The sequence below is a fragment of the Anomalospiza imberbis genome, chromosome 33 (genome assembly GCF_031753505.1).
Source record: "Anomalospiza imberbis isolate Cuckoo-Finch-1a 21T00152 chromosome 33, ASM3175350v1, whole genome shotgun sequence".
Classification (NCBI taxonomy): Eukaryota; Metazoa; Chordata; class Aves; order Passeriformes; family Viduidae; genus Anomalospiza; species Anomalospiza imberbis.
The window spans coordinates 928,758-940,805 of record NC_089713.1 but is presented as its reverse complement, the minus strand read 5'-3'; the positions used below and the strand labels follow the sequence as shown (position 1 = coordinate 940,805).

Below are 12,048 nucleotides of genomic sequence, written 5' to 3'. Positions count from 1 at the left end.
TGGCATGCAGGGGTTGGACCTTCCTCAAGTCCCTGACAGTAATATGATTTTTGACCTTTTTTCTTGTTCCCCTTTTTGTCTGTAATCTATTTTCAATAATTTGTTGTGTGTTTTTCTAGAGGAAGCATTCTAGCTGGGGTCCAGTCTGGATGGGGAAGTGCTTTGGAGCAGCTGTGGCATGGATGGGCCGTGCCCTTGGAGAAGGCTGAGGACATGGTTTGGGACCAGCTTTTCTTCCAGCGGGGGATGGCGTCAGGTGGGTCCCGTCTGCTTGGCATGGTGGGATCAGAGCTTTGGGGAGATGGCAGCGAGCACAGGAGCATCCTGCTCTGGGCAGCTGCTGAGGGCTGGATGTGCCGTGGCTGGCTGCAGGCTGGGCACATGTCCTGCCCTCCTGCTCTGCTCCCAAAGGCAGCAGGGATGGGCAGCTCTGGGCACAGCTCTGGGCACGGCCAGCATGGCCTGGGCACCGCGGGCGGCTGGGACAAGGGGACAGGAGCCTTCAGCTGACGGGCGCTTTCTGGTTTCTCTCCTTGCAGCCGGGCTCTGCGGGTGCTGAGGCTGCTCTGGGCTCTGCCAGGGCTCTGCTGGAGCTCAGCACCGGGCCGCAATCAGCCAAAGAAGAAATGGGGTGACCTGCAGCACAGACCTGCTGGAGCATTTCAGCAACACAGCTCAAGTGTGCAGAGTGTACACCTCCCAGGGAAAACATGACACCACCCCAAAATAAACTTGTTCAATAGCTTCTGAAATGAAATCAATCTGGGATGACCCCAAATGACATTTTGCAGCTTGCTCAAGCTGTATCTCAGCCCTTCTCTGAACTGTTCTCTCCCCCACCTGCCTTGTACTTCCCAACTGCTCCCTCTTTTCCCCCGGTGCATTCCCAGCCCATGGCAGTCTCCATCACACTGTTGCCTTCCTTGGTGCCCCTCACCACGAGGAAGGCTGAGCCCCAGGCTTAGGGACTCATCCTGTCACGGGCTGAGGAGCAGCAATGTCTCAGAGGTCCAGTGGGATTTTAGTGTCATTCAGAGCTGCTCTCCAGCCCTCAGCTCTCCTCACTGCTGAGTTCCCACTCCCTTGTCCTCGTCCTTGTAGCAGGATGAGCTCTGTGAATCCCCTTGAGCCTCCCCACTCTTCCCAGCCCACGCACCCACCTCAGTTAGGCTGAAGCTGCAGCTTCTCTGTCTCCTCTGGCACACCAGTCCAGTCCCCTGTGCGGGGAGCCCCAGCCCCAGAGCACAGCACTCAGCAGTGCAGTCTGGGCTGGAGCAGCTGCCCTGCAGCCCTGGCTTGGCTGTTTGTGGCAAGAGAATGCTCCCTGTTTGCAGCTGTCCCTGCAGGATGGCCCCAGGGCAGAGCCCAGCCAGGCTCCCACTGCAGCCCCTGAAGCTTGGGGCAGACATTGGTCCCAGAGCTGAGGTTCACAGGGAGCACCCAGAGCTGTGGCTTGCAGTCAGTGTTGGCAAATGTTGTGTTCTCATCTCCTTCAGCCTGTGGGGAAATCAACCTGTGCTGCCAGGCCTGTGTGTGCCAGGCCTGTGTGTGCCAGGGGCTCTTGGATGTCTCTGTACCCATGGACAGAAGGCTCTGTGTGTGCCAGGGGCTCTTGGATGTCTCTGTACCCATGGACAGAAGGCTCTGTGTGTGCCAGGGGCTCTTGGATGTCTCTGTACCCATGGACAGAAGGCTCTGTGTGTGCCAGGGGCTCTTGGATGTCTCTGTACCCATGGACAGAAGGCTCTGTGTGTGCCAGGGGCTCTTGGATGTCTCTGTATCCATGGACAGAAGGCTCTGTGTGTGCCAGGGGCTCTTGGATGTCTCTGTACCCATGGACAGAAGGCTCTGTGTGTGCCAGGGGCTCTTGGATGTCTCTGTACCCATGGACAGAAGGCTCTGTGTGTGCCAGGGGCTCTTGGATGTCTCTGTACCCATGGACAGAAGGCCCTGTCTCTGCCAGGGTTTCCATAATGTCTCTGTGCCCATAGGTATGGAATAGCATGGACACTGAAAGTGTCAGTCCTGTTGCTTGCACGCTCCTTCCTTTGTATACAAGACACATCCATGCACACCCCCATGTACAGATACATTAAAATGTCAGGGAGGGACAGAGATTTCCCACAGAGCTCTAACTTGGGCATAACTCACCTTTTAGCCGGTGGCCAGGGGATTTTTTTTCCCCAGCTCTGTGTGAGAAGGTGTCCAGGAGCTGAAGGAGCAGCATTTAGAAGCAATTTCAGGATTTCTAGGCAGGAAGTGGAGCTGACAACCATCCACGTAACTCGCCGTATTCATCAGGATGTGCTGCTGGTTCTTTGGGAATATGGCCCAATGGAGACACGAGCCTTGGAAAAATCCCAGCTCTCTGTGGGTTTGTGCAAAGGTGGAGCAGCAGAAACACTTTGTGTCTGCTTTGGGGACACAAGGCCCAAGGAGCTGCGGTGGCAGAGGGTGACCTGGGCTGGTGGCAGGTGAAGTCCTGGTTCATGACATCCCAGAGTGGCACAGGACAAAGCTCCAAGCCCTCCCAACCCCACTGATGAAGTCTTTGTGATGCTGCACATCCTATAGGAAAAGCTGCTGTCACACAATGCACTGGGATTTGTAAGTTTCATTTTCAATACTTTAGGTCCAGGTTTCAAATTGCAATTTTTTTTGGCCTCAAGACACAGTCGTGCACAATCCATCTCTCATCCTCCTATTGCTTCAACTCCAATTAAAAAAAAAAAATCTTAATATTGGAAACAAAACCCAGTCTTTAAAAAAAGGATGCTGAGGTCAGTCCGTAAGATGGATCCAGGCATGAGAACATGCACAAAGCAAATGAGTTCTCCTTTTAAAAAGACCAGTTACCTCTTAATCCAAAGTTACAGAATATTTTCACTACAAATTTTTTTCTTGTTTTTCATATTTTTCTCATTTTTCTTTTCCTTTTTCTTTAAGAAGATAACACATCCTGAAAAAGAGATGTTCAGCAAAATGAGAAACATTTCTCATAAACAATGAAAATATTTACTCCTCTGTTTGCTTTTCTCTGGATATCCCGATGTAAAAAATCTAGCAGATATGAGCAGAGGTGTCAAGTGTTTGCTTTGGACTAAGCTGGAGTTCAGCACTGCTGACATCCTGCTCCAGCCAAGAGTTGCAGAATTCTTTTGCACATCTCGAGCCATGTGTTTGCAGGCACAGCACCTGCAGAGCTGACACACCAGTGCACGTGAATAACTCTGTTACTCCCTCACAGAATTTGGGCTCTGCCCCAGAACGAGGTGCTCCAGCCCTTGGCTCCTGGTTCCCGTGGGGAGCAGCTCCCTTCCCTCTGGCTGAGCTGCTCAGGCAGAGCCCGGCAGCTCCTGGCCCTGCAGGGCTGAGGCTTTTCCCCGTGGCTGGGCACAGACGGATGGAGCAGCACTGCTGAACACAGGGGCACACAGAGGGACCAGCAGCAGCTGCCTTTGGCCACCTGAGGCTCCAAGGCCCAAACTCTGAGCAGACAGGGCTGGAAGAGACTCGCAGGCTCCCTGCTGGCTCTGCTGCCCCACTTGTGCCCACCTGGGAGCCCCCAGGGCCAGCAGGGACTTGAGATGGCAGCCCTGGGCTCCTGGAGCTTGTGCAAGGAACGGAGCTGGGGACTCCCTGTCCATGGGGAGCTTCCAGATGGAAAAGGCTGCTGTGCCCAGGCAGCTCCAAGGGCAGAGAAAGGAGGGTCTCGACCCCTGGATCCGTGCCAGTCCCACAGTCCTGGGCAGCAGCCACCGAGCCCTGGGGGAGCAGAGGGCACAGCAAGAGGGACAAAAGCAGGCAAGGTCAGAGACTGGAGAGAGCCAGACCCGGCAGCAGGAACAGCTGCTCCATTGCACTCTTGGAGAAAGCTCTTGGCTGGTTCAAAGCGCTGAAAGGCGTGCAGGGCAGAGAGGAGGCCACACCAAACACTGCTCCTGTTTCCACAGCCTCCCCTCTCCGTGTCCCAGAAGGAATTGGATGGACTGTGTTCTTCTCCCCGAGTCGTCCGGTTCAGCACGAGCAGCTGAGCACCAGGAGCTGAAGGAGCTGAAGCCTCAGGCCACAAGAGCTGGGCCTGAGGAGACTTTGTGAGCAAATGAATGCTGCTAACATGGACCTGGCTGAATGCAGCAGATGGAATCATGGAATTGTTATGTGTATTTTAGATAATTCGTGCTTGTGAGGAATAGATGTATGAAATACGTTATATTGGTAAGAAATATTCTGTAAATTTTTTTAAGCCCCCCACCAAGGACGGGTAGGTTGCTTCACAGTATTTCAAACCCGCAGCTGGCAGCAGGGAGAAAAGGACCTAATTTGCAAACGAATGGATGTGGCCGGCTCGGAGATGGGTGCTTTTCTGCACTGGTGGGTTCCTTTGTCTCCCTGGTGCTACACTGCAGCTCCTGGCATGTAGATGTTAGCAAAAAGGATTCTCTTTGAGGAAAGATCTAATACTCAGATCCTTTGGCATTCATCATTTTTCAAGTGTCTTATGTTACATTTTACATATTTGTCGTGGTTTGACATGGAAATGAATTTTTTCAGGAAGTTGGGTCAAACCAATCAGTGGTCAGGTTTGGATATTGGCACACTATTTTGAATTCTTCTGATGAAAAGCACCTACTTGGCTGCAGGCTCTTTACTGCCAAGCTCTCAGCAGGGTGGCTGGCTGGAGGTTTGCTTTGTCCCTCATCAGCTTCAAGGAGAAACAATCTCACCACCACAGTGACTGCTCAATGTCCCAGTGCAGAATTTTTAAAACACCGGGCTTCTGTTCCCCTCCTATTCTCCAGCATTAGCCAAGGTATTTCAGAATGTTTGTACCGATTTGCTGAATCCCTCTGGACATTTAGAAAGTAAAACATTACTGAACTGCTTTGCTGGCTGCTTTTGTTTTATTGGTAGCTGCACATTTGAACTGGTAAAACGGTTTGCTGTTGCTATTCCAAAATTTGTTCACTAACCTACCATGCTATTCTATATGCTAATCTTTTTGTTTCTCTCTTCATTCTCTTTCCCTCACGCATCTCCATTCTCGTCTTTTTCTCATTTTATGAGCCAATTCCCTTTCTCTAATTCCCTTTTTCTGTGTCAAATCCCATATATGCCAAAGTGTCCGAGATTTTACTCTGCAAGTTGTTGTATGTAATAAACTTCTGTATATCTTATCCAGCTGAACACAATGGCACCACTTACACGCCCTAAGTGACATGTACATGTTTGGAACGCCCAACGAGAAACACACTGTAAGTAGATGAGAGTGAGATAACCAGAACCATCAGGGAGATACATCTGAATACCGAACTCCAGGAGCACGATCGATCGGACGGGTTCTGTTCAACTTGCCACAGTGAAGGAACTCCACATGAATAGGTGCAGCCCAGAAAAGAAGAAAGCGACTTTGCCTCAGGCAAGAAAAACCATACATAAATCACTTGGACAGAACAGTCGGGGTGAACATAGGGGACCCTATGCTGTAGTGGTCAAACCTGTGTCTCACCCATCGCCGATCCCGGGCTCGGCACTGACCTTTTTCTGATAGTGGCTTTTCGTTGTTATTCTCTAAATTTATATTTGGACAATTTAATAAATTTTCTTTAATTAATAAATTAGAGCATTCATTTATAACGATCTTGAATCCATCTATAACATACTAAAAATCCTAAAGCTTAAATTTCTTACCCATGTGACATACTAAACTCCTCTCTACAATTTCTACAATCTATTTCACACTTTTGTGGTTTCTAGTTTACCTTGAGGCTTTGGAAGTTTTCTCCATGAATGAGGGTCAAAGTCAGTGCTCCCCTGGGGGTCAGGACACCCCAGAGCAGACAGAGAAATACTCCCGGTGTCCTGGGTTTCCACAACATCCCTTCCTCCTTTATTCATTATACACAATTCACAAAGTTCTATTGTGACATTTGGGTCTTGGCCAGTCCTTTTCTGTAGGGTATTCAGTGTCACAGTGAGCAGCCAAAGGTGACATATTAGCATTGTCAGCCTTATTTCACATTATCAATGTTATAAACGCCAATCACTTGGTTTTCAACATTTTAAAAGTTTAATAATAATAAAATGGTTATAAAAATAGTAATACAATTAGAGTAATGAAAATTTAGAGTTAGGACAATTACAAGACAATAAAAAGCAAAGAATTACAGACGTCCGGATGCTCTCGGGCACTTAAGCCCAATAAGCATGCCTTGTGAACAAAGGAATAATCTTTAAAAGCAATAGCCTGTTGCATATTCATATATCTCATACATGATGCATAAATTCCTTGCAAATTAAGAACTTTTCTGGTTTTTGTCAACTTCTTCCCCTTAATCCTGGTGGTTCCATAAAGACAGAGAGAAGGTGGAAGAATGTTTGTCTTTTCCGATAAGGAGGCAGTAATTCTTTATGGGCCCCCATCATTGTCATCTCTGTGTGAAGAGTTTCTTCATTATCTCATCTCTTGCTTGAGTTAGTAAAAAAACCCCCACATACATAGGCTCTATTTTAACTACAAAACTACATATACCATACTATTAAAATGTTAATACAGCACTTCTAATCAATATGACATAATACATATAGTATTCAATTTAATATTTGCAAAAAGCCAATCATAAAATATGCATTTTTCACAATCAAATTTAATTCTATCTGAAAAAAAAATGTATAATCATGTTCTATTTTTATATAACTGTTATTAATGATGATAATAATAATATTATTTTTCACTTGCACAAATGAACCGGAGCTCAAGTTTTAACCTTCCTCTGTCCCTCCATGTGGGAGCATTCCAAAAGCAATTCTTCCTTCTGTTGGTGCTGTTTCCAATGTGCCATTTACAAACTTCACCCACATATTCCCAAACCCACATTTCTTTTCCTTCTTCCACATGCAATTTTTGGATGCATTTGAAGACATCCAGGGGTTCAGCCTCTTTTAACAGAGTGCCCCACTGCTCACAGGGTGCTCTGACCTCAGCCCACTCCAGAGCCAGGGAACTCCAGGGAAGGGCTTCCCATCTGGGAATTTCTGATGGGACTGATTCCTCACATTTACATTTAAAAAGTGACATTTTGTTGTGATCTGGCCAGACTGTGCCAGTTTTGTCTCACCAGTGGGCAGGGTCAGCACCAAAGACACAGACACCAACTGAAGGACTCAGTGTCATTGACTGTAGCTCAAAGCAGCAAAGAATCACAAAAGGAGCAGCTCAGCAATGCACCCAGCCAGCAGCACCAAAGATTGCAGCAGTGATTAAGAAAGATCCAGCAGCAGTTACCCTCAGGCTTTACCATGCCCCAGATCCACACAGCAGCTGGGGAAGCTGTCACAGCCAGGGGCTGCAGAGCCACTCCTGGACACTGGGAATTCCTGCAGGTGCCTCCAGCCACAGGTGAGGCTCCAGCCTCGCTGGGAGAGGGCCCAGCTCTGACAGCGCTGAATGAACAAACTGACAGCGCTGCTGGTGCGGGAACATCTGGTTTCATCCTCCTCCTGGGTTCCTCCCAAAGCCTGGCCAGGGCCCAAGAGGAACCAAGGGAGGTGACTTTGACCATTCAGCCCCAGACAAGGCCAGATGTCAGATTTCATGGCCTTGTCTGCCTTCTAAACACAGAAAGGTCAATCCATGTTTCACTAATGAGTGGATACATCTATCACAGTGCTAATGACCATGCATATTTCATTAGTGAGCAGATACAAAGATAACCTTTGGTTGGAAGGTTCATCCAGAGGCCACCTTTGGCTCAGGGCCTCACTCAGGGCTGTTGTCCAGGCCTTGGCACTTCAGGGACGTGGTTTAGTGCTGGGCTCGACACTGCTGGGTGACCGGCTGGACTGGATGAGCTCAGAGGTCTTTCCCAACAGAAAGGATTCTGTGTTTCCATGATTCCATCTGCTGCATTCAGCCAGGTCCATGTTAGCAGCATTCATTTGCTCACAAAGTCTCCTCAGGCCCAGCTCTTGTGGCCTGAGGCTTCAGCTCCTTCAGCTCCTGGTGCTCAGCTGCTCGTGCTGAACCGGACGACTCGGGGAGAAGAACACAGTCCATCCAATTCCTTCTGGGACACGGAGAGGGGAGGCTGTGGAAACAGGAGCAGTGTTTGGTGTGGCCTCCTCTCTGCCCTGCACGCCTTTCAGCGCTTTGAACCAGCCAAGAGCTTTCTCCAAGAGTGCAATGGAGCAGCTGTTCCTGCTGCCGGGTCTGGCTCTCTCCAGTCTCTGACCTTGCCTGCTTTTGTCCCTCTTGCTGTGCCCTCTGCTCCCCCAGGGCTCGGTGGCTGCTGCCCAGGACTGTGGGACTGGCACGGATCCAGGGGTCGAGACCCTCCTTTCTCTGCCCTTGGAGCTGCCTGGGCACAGCAGCCTTTTCCATCTGGAAGCTCCCCATGGACAGGGAGTCCCCAGCTCCGTTCCTTGCACAAGCTCCAGGAGCCCAGGGCTGCCATCTCAAGTCCCTGCTGGCCCTGGGGGCTCCCAGGTGGGCACAAGTGGGGCAGCAGAGCCAGCAGGGAGCCTGCGAGTCTCTTCCAGCCCTGTCTGCTCAGAGTTTGGGCCTTGGAGCCTCAGGTGGCCAAAGGCAGCTGCTGCTGGTCCCTCTGTGTGCCCGTGTCCAGCAGTGCTGCTCCATCCGTCTGTGCCCAGCCACGGGGAAAAGCTTCAGCCCTGCAGGGCCAGGAGCTGCCGGGCTCTGCCTGAGCAGCTCAGCCAGAGGGAAGGGAGCTGCTCCCCACGGGAACCAGGAGCCAAGGGCTGGAGCACCTCGTTCTGGGGCAGAGCCCAAATTCTGTGAGGGAGTAACAGAGTTATTCACGTGCACTGGTGTGTCAGCACTGCAGGTGCTGTGCCTGCAAACACATGGCTCGAGGTGTGCAAAAGAATTCTGCAACTCTTGGCTGGACCAGGATGTCAGCAGTGCTGAACTCCAGCTTAGTCCAAAGCAAACACTTGACACCTCTGCTCACATCTGCTAGATTTTTTACATCAGGGTATCCAGAGAAAAGCAAACAGAGGAGTAAATATTTTCATTATTTATCAGAAACATATCTCATTTTGCTGAACATTTCTTTTTCCGGACGTGTTATCTTCTTAAAAAGAAAAAGAAAAAAGAAAAAAACCTGAGAAAAATATGAAAGAGAAAAAAAAGAAACAAATGTGTAGTGAAATCTTCTTGAACTTTGGATTAAGAGATAACTGATCTTTTTAAAAGGAGAACTCATTTAATTTGTGCATGTTCTCATGCCTGGATCCATCTTATGGACTGACCTCAGCATCCATTTTAAAGACTTTGGGTTTTGTTTCCAATATTAAGATTTTTTTTTTTTAATTGGAGTTGAAGCAATAGGAGGATGAGAGATGAATTGTGCACGACTGTGTCTTGAGAACAAAAATATTGCAGTTTGAAACTTTGACCTAAAGTATTGAAAATGAAACTTACAAATCCCAGTGCATTGTGTGACAGCAGCTTTTCCTATAGGATGTGCAGCATCACAAAGACTTCATCAGTGGGGTTGGGAGGGCTTGGAGCTTTGTCCTGTGCCACTCTGGGATGTCATGAACCAGGACTTCACCTGCCACCAGCCCAGGTCACCCTCTGCCACCGCAGCTCCTTGGGCCTTGTGTCCCCAAAGCAGACACAAAGTGTTTCTGCTGCTCCCCCTTTGCACAAACCCACAGAGCGCTGGGATTTTTCCAAGGCTCGTGTCTCCATTGGGCCATATTCCCAAAGAACCAGCAGCACATCCTGATGAATACGGCGAGTTACGTGGATGGTTGTCAGCTCCACTTCCTGCCTAGAAATCCTGAAACTGCTTCTAAATGCTGCTCCTTCAGCTCCTGGACACCTTCTCACACAGAGCTGGGAAAAAAAAATCCCCTGGCCACCGGCTAAAAGGTGAGTTATGCCCGAGTTAGAGCCCTGGGGGAAATCTCTGTCCCTCCCTGACGTTTTAATGTATATGTACATGGGGGTGTGCATGGATGCGTTTTGTATACAAAGGAAGGAGCGTGCAAGCAACAGGACTGACACTTTCAGGGCCCATGCTATTCCATACCTATGGGCACAGAGACATTATGGAAACCCTGGCACAGACAGAGCCTTCTGTCCATGGATACAGAGACATCCAAGAGCCCCTGGCACACACAGAGCCTTCTGTCCATGGATACAGAGACATCCAAGAGCCCCTGGCACACACAGAGCCTTCTGTCCATGGGTACAGAGACATCCAAGAGCCCCTGGCACACACAGAGCCTTCTGTCCATGGGTACAGAGACATCCAAGAGCCCCTGGCACACACAGAGCCTTCTGTCCATGGGTACAGAGACATCCAAGAGCCCCTGGCACACACAGGCCTGGCACACACAGGCCTTGCAGCACAGGTTGCTTTCCCCACAGGCTGCAGGAGATGAGAACACAACATTTGCCAACACTGACTGCAAGCCACAGCTCTGGGTGCTCCCCGTGAACCTCAGCTCTGGAACCACTGCCTGCCCCAAGCTCCAGAGACTGCAGTGGGAGCCTGGCTGGGCTCTGCCCTGGGGCCATCCTGCAGGGACAGCTGCAAACAGGGAGCATTCTCTTGCCACAAACAGCCAAGCCAGGGCTGCAGGGCAGCTGCTCCAGCCCGGACTGCACTGCTGAGTGCTGTGCTCTGGGGCTGGGGCTCCCCGCACAGGGGACTGGACTGGTGTGCCAGAGGAGACAGAGAAGCTGCAGCTTCAGCCTGAGGTGGGTGCGTGGGCTGGGAAGAGTGGGGAGGCTCAAGGGGATTCACAGAGCTCATCCTGCTGCAAGGACGAGGAAAAGGGAGTGGGAACTCAGCAGTGAGGAGAGCTGAGGGCTGGAGAGCAGCTCTGAATGACACTAAAATCCCACTGCACCTCTGAGACATTGCTGCTCCTCAGCCCGTGACAGGATGAGTCCCTAAGCCTGGGGCTCGGCCTTCCTCGTGGTGAGGGGCACCAAGGAAGGCAACAGTGTGATGGAGACTGCCATGGGCTGGGAACTCACTGGGGGAAAAGAGGGAGCAGTTGGGAAGTACAAGGCAGGTGGGGGAGAGAACAGTTCAGAGAAGGGCTGAGATACAGCTTGAGCAAGCTGCAAAATGTCATTTGGGGTCATCCCAGATTGATTTCATTTCAGAAGCTATTGAACAAGTTTATTTTGGGGTGGTGTCATGTTTTCCCTGGGAGGTGTACACTCTGCACACTTGAGCTGTGTTGCTGAAATGCTCCAGCAGGTCTGTGCTGCAGGTCACCCCATTTCTTCTTTGGCTGATTGCGGCCCGGTGCTGAGCTCCAGCAGAGCCCTGGCAGAGCCCAGAGCAGCCTCAGCACCCGCAGAGTCCAGCTGCAAGGAGAGAAACCAGAAAGCGCCCGTCAGCTGAAGGCTCCTGTCCCCTTGTCCCAGCCGCCCGCGGTGCCCAGGCCATGCTGGCCGTGCCCAGAGCTGTGCCCAGAGCTGCCCATCCCTGCTGCCTGTGGGAGCAGAGCAGGAGGGCAGGACATGCACCCAGCCTGCAGCCATCCACGGCACATCCAGCCCTCAGCAGCTGCCCAGAGCAGGATGCTCCTGTGCTCGCTGCCATCTCCCCAAAGCTCTGATCCCACCATGCCAAGCAGACGGGACCCACCTGACGCCATCCCCCGCTGGAAGAAAAGCTGGTCCCAAACGATGTCCTCATCCTTCTCCAAGGGCACGGCCCATCCACACCACAGCTGCTCCCAAGCACTTCCCCATCCAGACTGGACCCCACCTGGAACACTTCCTCTAGAAAAACACACAACAACATTTTGAAAATAGATTACAGACAAAAAGGGGAACAAGAAAAAAGGTCAAAAATCATATTACTGTCAGGGACTTGAGGAAGGTCCAACCCCTGCATGCCAGGGAAAAACCCACCCACAGGTAAGGGAAGCCCAGGCTTTCTCCCTTCCCCCCTGCACTGCCCCCCAAAATAACGGTGATCCCAAAGCAAACAGGGGCAGTGGAGCAGCCCAAGCCCTTCCTTGCCTGCAGAGCAAAGCAGCCCCTGCACAGGTTCT

At 50.7% G+C, this 12,048-nt stretch overlaps 2 protein-coding genes across 2 annotated transcripts in view; one reads left to right on the top strand and one right to left on the bottom strand.

Annotated features, from left to right (window-relative positions):
- LOC137463965 (zinc finger protein 208-like) overlaps positions 1–12,048 on the top strand; it is a 1,270,300-nt gene that overhangs the window by 421,735 nt on the left and 836,517 nt on the right. The window lies entirely within an intron of this gene.
- Positions 1–12,048, bottom strand: part of LOC137463966 (zinc finger protein 271-like) — a 1,077,684-nt gene that overhangs the window by 430,177 nt on the left and 635,459 nt on the right. The window lies entirely within an intron of this gene.